The sequence below is a fragment of the Oncorhynchus masou genome, chromosome 15, assembly GCF_036934945.1.
Source record: "Oncorhynchus masou masou isolate Uvic2021 chromosome 15, UVic_Omas_1.1, whole genome shotgun sequence".
Taxonomy (NCBI): domain Eukaryota; kingdom Metazoa; phylum Chordata; class Actinopteri; order Salmoniformes; family Salmonidae; genus Oncorhynchus; species Oncorhynchus masou.
Window position 1 is genome coordinate 8018878 of NC_088226.1, and position 12791 is coordinate 8031668.

Genomic DNA, 12791 nt, shown 5'->3' on the forward strand with positions numbered 1-12791 from the left:
GTTTATTCTTTCAGTGAAATACGGAACCGTTCCATATTGCAACAGGTGGCATCCATAAGTCTAAATATTGCTGTTACATTGCGCAACCTTCAATGTTATGTCATAATGACATAAAATTCTGGCAAATTAGGCGGCCCAAACTGTTGCATATACACTGACTCTGCGTGCAATGAACGCAAGAGAAGTGACACAATTTCACCTGGTTAATATTGCCTGCGAACCTGGATTTCTTTTAGCTAAATATGCAGGTTTAAAAATATATACTTCTGTGTATTGATTTTAAGAAAGGCATTGATGTTTATGGTTAGGTACACATTGGAGCAACGATACGCACCGCATCGATTATATGCAACGCAGGACATGCTAGATAAACTAGTAATATCATCAACCATGTGTAGTTAACTAGTGATTATGATTGATTGATTGTTTTTTATAAGCTAAGTTTAATGCTAGCTAGCAACTTACCTTGGCTTACTGCATTCGCGTAACAGGCAGGCTCCTCGTGGAGTGCAATGAGAGGCACGTGGTTAGAGCGTTGGACTAGTTAACTGTAAGGTTGCAAGATTGAATCCCTGAGCTGACAAGGTAAAAATCTGTCGTTCTGCCCCTGAACAAGGCAGTTAACGCACCGTTCCTAGGCCGTCATTGAAAATAAGAATGCGTTCTTAACTGGCTTGCCTAGTTAAATAAAGAATAAATAAAAGGTGGGAATTTGTTTGTTTTTTTGTTTTTTTTAAATCTGCGTCCAAAAATACCGATTTCTGATTGTTATGAAAACTTGAAATCGGCCCGAATTAATCGGCCATTCCGATTAATCGGTCGACCTCTACTATCTACATCACATACCTTCGCTCCCGGACCCATCCGGTGAATATGCTGGTCCCACACACACACACACACACACACTACCCCCACTTTACCAGCATGCGTCACCCATCTCCCAGCCTCAGGAGACTCGGCCCCCCGGGGACAGGGAGATTAACACATGACAGAGCTTGTTAACCCTGGACAAAGAGATTTGCTAATCCTGTACGATCAGACCGACTGTCCTCCAGCGCCGGCCCAGAGACTACCTAGAGACAGAGAGCGCCCAGGACAGAGGCCTAGTGTGTCCCAGAAACCAAACAAAAAGACCTGGCTCCATCACAACAATGGAGAGACGGAGCCGACAACAAACAAGGTCCCAACAGCCTACAGTAGACCGCTGAGAGGAACAGCAGGGTGGGTGTGATCTTGACCATGCCGATATTGATCGTGGGGGAGAAAGTGAGGATGTGGGCTACTCAGATGGTGAGAAGCGTCAGTGCATTAGAGAGGCAGACAGGGACCTGTTCCACTAATGGTGTCCCTTGCCTGGGGATTACCCACCAGTGAGGCTGGTGTGGAGGGACTGAAGGAGAGGGTAATGTGTAACTTGAAGAGCAGGTCCTTCTCCATAATGGGCAGTGTGCCCACTGACAGACTCCACTCAGGGGGTAAATGACATTAGGCCAGATAGAGCCAGCTGGTGGGTTGGATCGATGACACCAGATAGGATGGAGAGGAACAGGGCAGGCATCTGGACTGGACAGCAAAACATACCCTTGAGGTTTCAGCTCTCTAGCAGCCACTCACTACTGGAACTGACTCTGGCCATAAGAGGATTATGTCCTCCTGTTTGAAGCAGAGCAGGCACGTTCCAGATGGAATCTGATCCCTCGCAGGTTGTCAACACCACCAGGGCTAACCAGGGCTTATCAACAAAATAACAGCTAGGCTAACACCACATAAAACTGTACCTAGTCGTTACCCAGAAATTTACATGGTATTTGGGGCTTGGGTCAAAGGGCTTCTTAAATAGAAATTACAGGACAATAGCATTTCAAATGACTCAAAACATCTGACAAATCCCCCCCTCCCTTTCAACTCTCATAACTGTAGCCATATTTCTGTCATCGGGAACTTTAGGCACCCAGACTGGCTCATGGTGTAGACAGGCTGCCACAGCACTGACATAATGCTGAATGAATTGGGCAGAACAAAATGAAACTGACAGTAAACAGGTGGAAACCAGTGCATTCGGAAAGTATTCAGATCCCTTTACTTCTTCCACATTTTGTTACGTTACAGCCTTATTCTAAAATTGATTAAATAGTTTTTCCCCCTCATCAATCTACACACAATACCCCATAATGACAAAGCGAAAACAGATTTAGAAATGTTTGCAAATTACAAATAAAAAACAAAAATACCTTATTTACACAAGTATTTAGACCCTCTGTTATAAGACTTGAAATTGAGCTCAGGAGCATCCTGTTTCCATTGATCATCCTTAAGATGTTTCTACAACTTTGAGTCCACCTGTGGTAAATGTAATTGACTGGAGATGATTTGGAATGGCACACCTGTCTATATTAGGTCAGAGCAAAAACCAAACAGGTCGAAGGAATTGTCCATAGAGCTCCGAGACGGGATTGTGTTGAGGCACAGATCTGCAGAAGGGTACCAAAAAATGTCTGAAGCATTCAAGGTCCAAGAACAGTGACCTCAATCATTCTTAAATAATTTCTTTCACTTACTTGCTGTGCTGTTTCATTGTTCATTTGTTCAGTCGTTTCATTCTCAACAAGGATTTCTATGTAACGCAGTTTGGGTCATTGCGTGTCAAAAATATAACACAATTTGACGTGTTAAATAAGCTTGTTGACCAATCAGGACCTGGATATGACTGCACGTCACATAATAATTTAACAGGTTCATTATTGTTTACGTAGTTATTACACTATCACTCGTATTTCATATGTCACAACGATTCATCGATACATATGCTATGATGCTGGTAAAGTTGTCTCGCACACCTACAGTGCTTGCATAAAAAAAGATAGCTAGCTCATGGATGCAAACAATGTTTTTACCCAAAAACATAGCAAAACGACAATCTGGTTCAGTAGCTATATAGTTAGCTAGCTATATAGCTAGGTATCAGTCTACCCAGTGACACCAAGAGAATATTAGCATCGTAGCTCTTATTGTGGGACTCTGAAACAACTGAATTGAGCCACATTCATTGTCAGCCTATGTGTATTGAACACTATTCCCGAGAAAAACAATACTGTGTGGATGTTTGAGTCTGATAACTCTGAGGATGACGCTGGGAAAAAATATCTTGCGTATTGAGTAGACTGATACCCCATTTCATTGATCCCCAATCCTGAGGTAAAGCTGTACAGTGCAATATGAATGTCAATACACACAATAGGCTGACTGGGGAGGTGATTTCTCACAGTCCCGCGATAAGAGACAATGCTAATATTTGCGTAAACTCTTCACAGTTGTGTTCTGTGGGTGTCACCGAATAGACGGATAACCAATTTCATTGATTCACATTCCAACCTTGTTTAACATTATGTAGTCTAAATATGGCATGATTCCACTAATTGTAACCTTATGCATCACTTTCAAAAGAGGTACCTTTATTTTGAAGGCAAACTGCAAAATCCAGTATTGTGCCTAATCGTTATTGTGGCTTGCTTCACAATACATAACCTGGTCCGGTCAAGCCTCACTAGCCAGATGAAGCTAGCTGGCTGTTTATAACCCTGTTGCCCAAAGCTAACATTAAGTAGCTGGCTAGCTATTTATTTTCATGAACTGAAGTTCAATTTCAATAGGCGAACAACAAGTGGCTACCTAGCTAATACTTACAAGGATTCCTAAATCATTGCAAAGAACAATGAAAATGACTGCAGTTTCTACTGGTCATTGTTTTCAGGCTGGTTGTAATTGGTGCTAGGTACCAAGCTAAAGCTAACTACCCCAGAAGTTGCGGTCGAACAAATAATGCTTTATTAGCAACGCGGTATTGTAAAACAATCGTTCATGGCCGGTATTTGCAGACTTTTTTGTACAGCTTTGAGAGTGCTACTGATAGTTGTGGTGACGCTTGGCTTGCACCTGCAAATTCAGAACACACAACCTTCTATAATAGAACTGTGTTATTTGACGTGTATCTTTTTTGACACGCAAAGACCCAAATGGCGTTCCGTAGTATGTTGTGAGACTATTACTGTGCAATTCCGAACTTGGTAGTATGTACTAGAGGTCGACCGATTAATCGGAATGGCCGATTTATTAGGGACGATTTCAAGTTTTCATAACAATCGGAAATCGGTATTTTTGGACGCCGATTTTGCCGTTTTTTTTATACCATTATTTAACTAGGCAAGTCAGTTAAGAACCCATTCTTACTTTCAATGACGGCCTAGGAACGGTGGGTTAACTGCCTGTTCAGGGGCAGAATGACAGATTTTTACCTTGTCAGCTCGGGGATTCAATCTTGCAACCTTACGGTTAACTAGTCCAATGCTCTAACCACCTGCCTCATGAGGAGCCTGCCTGTTACGCGAATGCAGTAAGAAGCCAAGGTAAGTTGCTAGCTAGCATTAAACTTATCTTATAAAAAACAATCAATCAACCAATCATAATCACTAGTATTAACTACACATGGTTGATGATATTACTAGTTTATCTAGCGTGTTCTGTGTTGCATATAATCGATGTGGTGCGCATTCGCAAAAAAGAACTGTCGTTGCTCCAACGTGTACCTAACCAGAAACCTCAAGGCCTTTCTTAAAATCAATACACAGAAGTATATATTTTTAAACCTGCATATTTAGCTAAAAGAAATCCAGGTTAGCAGGCAATATTAACCAGGTGGAATTGTGTCACTTCTCTTGCGTTCATTGCACGTAGAGTCAGAGTATATGCAACAGTTTGGGCCTCCTGGCTCTTTACGAACTCATTTGCCGGAATTTTAGGTAATTATGACATAACATTGAAGGTTGTGCAATGTAACAGGAATATTTAGACTTATGGATGCCACCCGTTAGATAAAATACGGAACGGTTCCGTATTTCACTGAAAGAATGAACGTCTTGTTTTCGAGATGATAGTTTCCGGGTTGGACCATATTAAGGCTCGTATTTCTGTGTGTTATTATGTTATAATTAAGTCTATGATTTGATAGAGCAGTCTGACTGAGCGATGGTAGGCACCACCAGCAGGCTCGTAAGCGTTCATTCAAACAGCACTTTCGTGCGTTTTGCCAGCAGCTCTTCGCAATGCTTCAAGCATTGCGCTGTTTATGACTTCAAGCCTATCAACTCCCAAGATTAGGCTGGTGTAAGCGATGTGAAATGGCTAGCTAGTTAGTGGGATGCACGCTAATAGCGTTTCAAACGTCACTCACTCGGAGACTTGGAGTAGGTGTTCCCCTTGCTCTGCATGGGTAACGCTGCTTCGATGGTGGCTGTTGTCGATGTGTTCCTGGTTCGAGCCCAGGTAGGAGCGAGGAGAGGGATGGAAGCTATACTGTTACACTGGCAATACTAAAGTGCCTATAAGAACATCCAGTAGTCAAAGGTATATGAAATACAAATGGTATAGAGAGAAATAGCCCTATAATAACTACAACCTAAAACTTCTTACCTGGGAATATTGAAGACTCATGTTAAAAGGAACCACCAGCTTTCATATGTTCTGATGTTCTGAGCAAGGAACTTAAACGTTAGCTTTCTTACATGGCACATATTGCACTTTAACTTTCTTCTCCAACACTTTGTTTTTGCATTATTTAAACCAAATTGAACATGTTTCATTATTTATTTGAATCTAAATTGATTTTATTGATGTATTATATTAAGTTAACATAAGGGTTCATTCAGTATTGTTGTAATTGTCATTATTACAAATAAAGAAAAAAGAATCAGCCGATTTATCGCTATCGGCTTTTTTTGGTCCTCCAATAAACAGTATCGGCGTTGAAAAATCATAATCGGTCGACTTCACCCTCAACCAGAGGGTGAAAGCCAACATCACGCTCGACAAAGAACTGTTAATTGTCAAAGGCAATGAATTGCATTATCCTGGCGTTAATGGATTTCGCCTTTGAGTTTACTCTTTCAAATGACTGCTCGATCCACACAGCATACATTGTGGGCTAGGTTGTTAGGAATTCTGTGTTGCACATGCAGTGCAAAATTTCATCTGGCGTCATAATGTCATGTACCTAGGTTATATAGGTATGCACGTCAGCTTTGACATCAGTTTTGCACATTGGCGTGAAACTTTACATCGGGCCGATACCGATGTTGCCATTTTTAGCTAATATCGGACGATTCTGATCCCTACTAGAAACCAGCAAGCCTTTAGTTTCTGACAGTATTAAAGATCATTTCCATGTTGAGTAGACGTTATGGCCATATCACAGCCAGTCAGCAACCACAGCAATCCAGGCAAAATTGTGAAAGTGGTGAGGGAGGCATAGCAACAGGGCTCTGAACCATGTCCATTATCCAGCCTCCCACTGGAAGAATTTAGAGCCTCAACACAGAAAATTAATTACTGCAGCTGCTGGCATATATACCCTCAAAACTGCGCAGCAACTGTCAGGACTGACAACTGTGATACCACTGAGGCAGCTATCTTGGCTGGACCAATGTCCGTAGCAGAATTATCAGGCCTTTATCTGGAAAGTACACATTACAGTAATGACGACCATGGCAAACAATGGAGTGGCACTGCAGAAACCACTACTACAGTCCCAAGTCTGTGGTTAAAATAATCTCACGTATGCAGGCCAGTTGCCAGCTCTGACTTTACTCATAAGCGATGGTGACAGAAAGTGCCAAAGGTCATACAGTTCAACCCACTGAGCAGTAAAAGCAGTAGAGACAGCATCCAAGATGGCCGATTCATGGACCGTCTATATCCGAGTTGCATCCAGTTTAATCTGACTTCTATATGGGGCCGTCTATGGGAATTGTCTTTCTGGGCCGGACATCAGATACACTGCAGTACTGAAGCAAGACTGTAGGTGCAGTCGAAAGCGTGCTTCCAGACCAGAACCCTGGGCCTTGGTTCAGCCTGAGAGGGATCTGGTGAGTAGGGCACCAATTTGAATATGTACAGTTTGGGGACGTCACTGAATCAACCTATTTAGCCTAATACGCCTGAGGGCAGGCAGAGGCACAAATTACTGTAGGCATCTCCCTGACAGCCCATGGCATAGGTCAGAGGAAGGGCAGAGCAAAGAGAACTGTAGGTCATAAAATCACTCCAGAATGCTATGGTATGAATTACGCATGGAATTGCATCTCTTCTGATTGTAGACATCTCAGCTCTTCTTTGGCCAACTGTTTCAGAAGGCTTACTAAAACATGTGCATGGCATTAAAGGAGAGACTTAAAATAGGTGTGACAGACAACGTAATAACCAAAATGCCTGCGAAGACATGAGTGGAGGAGGAATCCATTTTCAGTCTATTGTGAAAGTGAGGTGGGCAAGGGGAATTTGGTACCAAATGTCACAATGCTGGCACATTGGTTGAAAGTACAAAAACAACACTCTTTTGCTAAAACAAGATAAAGGATATTGAACCCGAAATCTGTCTTATCATTCGAGTCATAGACATGACAGATACATTTTTAAAAACGCAACAAGCCAGCAGCACTTGGGTAAAACAGGATCTACATTTAATTTCAAATTAATGCATTATGCCCATGTCTGAGCGTGTCTCTATCCCACTGCCTCATTCACTTGCTTGCTTTGTCAGTCAGCCATCGATCATTAATGCACCAGAGTGTTGACTAGCATTTTGGAGCCTCTCTAAGCCAGACAAGTGCTCACAATCACCCTGAGATGCAATTTATTCCGGAGTGGCATCAATACCTCATGGCAGATCATTGCAGAATATTGACCTACCCATGCCCACTACCCCACCCTATAAGGCTCATTGTCATCCGAACATCAGGGGCAGAGGTTAGGCCTGTGGGCCATCTATGATTAGTTGTAAATGTATATGGTAGCTGCACGTTGAGGGTTTTGGAGACTAACATTATTCACCATTGTTCTTCTGTAGAGAGGAGTGTGGTCTGGTTGCATAGCATTAACACAAGCAAAAAACAGCTCCGAGTTCATAGCCTGAAGCCACAATGTTTGTCTATATGATAGAGTTTGAACAAATTGTGTTTTGTTGCATTGAGATTACAGTACTTGTCATGTCTCACGTTCTAATAATCATAAGAATTGGGTGAGTCTTCAAAGACTTCTCAACCTAATAAAGTATAGCACTTAAGCCATTCTACAAAAGTAGCCGATGCTATGTCCGCAAAAGACTAACAGAATTAGCCTAAATTGCCCAACATTTCGCCTAGGGCAACGAACGAAGCCGTTCTCACTAGAGACTACTTGGCCGCACAGAACAATAGGCGTCAGCCATGGAGGATGAGAGAAGAAAAGTTGATATAATGAAGTGAACACGACGAATTGCTTTTGAAAAGGCAAATCATCCAAATTAATACACACAGATCCCTACCTAAAAGGAAGGCTGTTATTTTAGCCAGTTCATTCGTCGGTTAGCTAAATAGCTGGTGATCAATTTCAGCCATCACACTGGGCTGCCACCGCCCCATCACCCCCTCCCAATTGCAATCGAATTCTGAATCTAAAACATCCTCTTTATGGCTTGAGCAGCTCACTGGCAGAAAGAAAATGCAACGATTCACTTGCTCCTATTCGCGTTTTTGTGCGACCCAACACTCGCGTGGATAGTTCAGTTAGCAAGTAACCTATTTAGTTAGCTAGCATTTCAACAAAGCTTATTTGTATGGCGCCGTTTCCAATTCAAGTTGACGTTTATGTCATGAATCTTGCCCTCGAGGCATAACTGAGCGATTTCCGCTAGGTGAGCCAGCTGCACAGTAAAAATTTGCTTTACTTGAAACAATCACGAAAATAAGTGTGCTTTTTGGTCTTAATTTATGGCTGGGACATTAGAGTTAGCAGTGTGGTTAAGCTTAGGTTTGAAATGAGATTGTATGACTGTGGTTGTGCCAGCTAGTGACCACTCTGCAGACCTGCCTCCAGAACAAGATTCAATACGAAAAGCGCTAACCTACCTTTGCAATAGGAAATCATGAATTGGACTTGCAATGTCGACAAAGACATTCACCCACTATCTATATGATTATTACCCCATTGTTAACACATTATTAACCCACTCTAACTACCAAAATCGTAATATAAAAATCTAATATTTTAGGAAACGAAAAACATTTGTTAAAGCATCACATCGTAACTTGTATTTGATATTTTCTGTGATTTAAGTGTAAATGTAGGTACACAGCTAGCTAGCATGCTAACGCTCAACCAGTCTCTATAGACTTACCAACGCAGTGTTGCTAACTATAGCTTGATCTCCAGCTACGCCCAGTGTTTGACAATATCCTCCGACTCCTTTCAGAATCCTCGAATACAAAGTGTAACAAATTGGAAAATGAAACCGAACGAGATGAAAAACAGGCCAAAGTACAGCAGCCAGATTACCAAGAAACTTCTGTCGACCGCCGATTTCAGAAGTGATGCACGTCCCTTCCAAAGAAAGGAAAAGCGATTTGCAGTCCACGCAGACAATCTCTACTGGCCGGGACGGATGGACAGGCGGAGAGGGTTTTACCACGGCATTGCGCGCGGGGGTGAAATTGAAAGGGATGAATAGCCAAGTAACTCGACTTTCTCCAGCTCACAACCAATCACTATCCCGGCTGAGATTTATTCAAATGAGGAATGATGTCATCTCTCAAGTCACCCTACTTTCTTTCTTCCCATCCTTCCCAAATTGCACCGGTTGTCTCCCCCTTCCCGTATCCCTCCACCAGTTTTCCCGCGTCCCCTCCCTCCATGCCGGCTCCACGCTCGTCCTGCACACACCTCCTGCAGTTTCTTTTCTTTTCAACTGTGCATTCTCTCCACACAATGGTGGCATGTTAGGATTCTCCGTTGACCACTGGATGCTGAGATTTCAGCCACAAAGGGTACCACAGCATAGTCTGTCATATTTTGATTTTCTTTAGGTCTACTGCCATTTTAGCTACTACCATATTACTCTAATATGGTAATGGAACAAACATCTTTATTGGTTCTACAAGGACTAAAATTTTCCTGCTGCACATACATAATGAATATTGATTGACACCTTTTATCCATAAACATTATCTTCACAGAGATATTAATAACACTAGGTTTATTGCAGTGGCACATTCTTTATTGGAAGGACAAGATATCTAATCTGTTGCAGACAAGCCCCCACACAGACGAGACCAAACATGTCTGACCTGTCAAAGAAGAGGCTGCCACTAAAATCACCAGTGCATAAAGATACACAATTTTATGTCAGATTGTAACAGAGTCAGAGACATGGCGGAATCGAAGGATACAGAAACAAGATGAAGAGGGAATAGAAACAGAGGAAGGTTGAAGGAGCTGCCGCTGTCTGTAGTGTTTTTCCTCCAGACACAATTGTCTCCCTTTACTGATTGTGGGCGTTTTTTCTTTTCATAGGCTTTGTCTGTGTGTGCCGCTCCTGTCTGTGTGTGCCGCTCCTGTCTTCACACCAGACTTCTGAGACAGTCTCGGTGGGCATGCTGCCTGTCCGTCTGCACTGCTGTTGTTCAGCTCTCCCAGTGCAGCCAGAGCTGTCTACATGAGCCAGGCTTTTGTGCCAGGGTCTGCACTGGCTAGGCAGCATTGTGCTTCACATTGTGTCCCCTTCAGCTCTCACCCTATGGAATTCATTATAACACACACACACACACACACACACACACACACACACACTTCCCCAGGATGTTTTCCTCGGTGAACAGTTGCTCAATGGTGCACTGACCTGTGTGGTTGTGTTATGGTTACACTGTCACTAGGCAATGTAAAGTAGCCTTGTGCTGCTACGCCTTTGTTGATATGCTAAGATTGATATCGCTAGTTTTGTATTCTATCATGGAATAACCCCAACTCCCTACAGCTCTTCTCACACTTCTCTCAAAATGATCAGCAAAGGTAAACCCTCTGGCCCACACCTACACAATTAGTTACACGGCCTTGACTAACATGACTTTCAATAAACACACACACACACCAGTCAAACAGACCAAAGCAGACAGTAGAAATGTAGTGAATGAAATGTATTGTGAGGGAAGCAGAGAAGTAGAAACATAGAAAAAACACTAAACAGAGGTACTCCACACACTCCAGAACTACCACACAAAGTAAAGAGAGGGAGAGGAAAAATAGAGAAAGGCAAGGAAAAGAGGGTGGGAGTTTGGGGGGGGTCCTATACTAGGTTCGACCTGCCAGAGATGGACGTATTGGCTTGGTGAAACAGCCACAACAAAGAGAGGAAGTTTTCTTTCCACCCAGGCTGTGGTGCGCTGCAGTGGAGACAGGAATGGGCAGGGCAGTGTACTCGCCACCTAGTTCCCCTGTTATTTATCTCATTGTTGTTTCCACCTTGGCCAGCAGCCCAGCTGGGGCAACGCAGCACAAAAGAACTGGCGCACACTCAGCCAAGCCTCTGGATGTTGTTGTGCTAACTTTGACAAGGAATACACACTAACACCTGCGAGCAGACACACACACAAGCTTGAGTGCTGTAATACAGGCTGTTCTCATATCAGTCAAATCACACAAAGGAGGAAGCAGGTATTGTGCAAAAAAACAGAAGAAAGGGAGACACCCATCTTATCAGACATAGTCAATATCCTCGAAGGAAATTCACAGACACGTGTTTCTGGTCGAGAAATGGACTTAAGAATATCTAGGACGTAAACATTACAACACGGCACATAGTACATGGTAGCCTGTTCATCATTACATGCTATTGACGTAGCACGCGCTCCAGCAGGTGTATCTCACTGATCATCCCTAAAGCCAAAACCTCATTTGGACACCTTTCCTTCCAGTTCTCTGCTGCCTGTGACTGGAACGAATTGCAAAAATCTCTGAAGTTGGAGACTTTTATCTCCCTCACCAACTTCAAACATCTGCTTTCTGAGCAGCTAACCGATCGCTGCAGCTGTACATAGTCCATCGGTATATAGCCCACCCAATTTATCTACCTCATCCCCATACTGTTTTTATTTTATTTACTTTTCTGCTCTTTTGCACATCAGTATCTCTACCTGCACATGTTCATCTGATCATTTATCACTCATGTTAATCTGCTAAACTGTAATTATTCACTCCTATGGCCTATTTATTGCCTACCTCATGCCTTTTGCACACCATGTATATAGATTTTTTTTTTCTACTATGTTATTGACTTGTTTACTGTTTATTGTTTATTCCATGTGTAACTCTTGTGTTGTTGTCTGTTCACACTGCTATGCTTTATCTTGGCCAGGTCGCAGTTGCAAATGAGAACTTGTTCTCAACTAGCCTACCTGGGTTAAATAAAGGCAAAATAAAATAAATACATGAAAATGCCTCTGAATACCATGTTCACAAGTTAGCACACGCCAGCAGTGCACCTGCTTCTGTCCTGTGTGAGCATGGGCTCCCAGGAGAACAGAACGTGCCAACACGGCATTACATTAACATGCTGCGTACCAACACACCTGAAGAACATGGAACACAAAATCAGCACTGACTATATACTTACGACTTCAGTCAATAATAACCTAATCTCACTGCGACATGCTGACTTAAACGTTTATGTTAAAACAAAATGTCATAATAGAACATTTCAGATAAACAAAGATTGCTGTATCATACAACTATATAATGCACACAGCCTTGTAAAATCCACAACTCATGTTATCACCTTGTTTCACTCTAAACACTAAAATAGAGGAGGCCTCTTGTCTCATGCAGCTAGCATTAGAGGACTTTTTGTTTAATTGGTATTGTTACCCTGAAACCTGATGATGTCCAGGAAGGCCAGTTTCTGATTGATGGGTTAGTGGAAGTGCTTCCCAGCC

The 12791-nt window shown here is 42.6% G+C and overlaps 1 protein-coding gene across 2 annotated transcripts in view; it reads right to left on the reverse strand.

The window, feature by feature from the left end:
* LOC135555478 (mucin-5AC-like) overlaps positions 1-9655 on the reverse strand; it is a 35064-nt gene extending 25409 nt beyond the window's left edge. Inside the window, exon 1 of one of the 2 annotated variants that reach the window (XM_064987944.1) lies at positions 9364-9655. The gene's annotated coding sequence lies outside the window, so the exon portion shown is untranslated. Of the gene's footprint in view, positions 1-9205 lie in introns of both variants that reach the window. The other variant, XM_064987943.1, reaches the window with a different exon arrangement.
* Positions 9656-12791: the final 3136 nt, after the last annotated feature.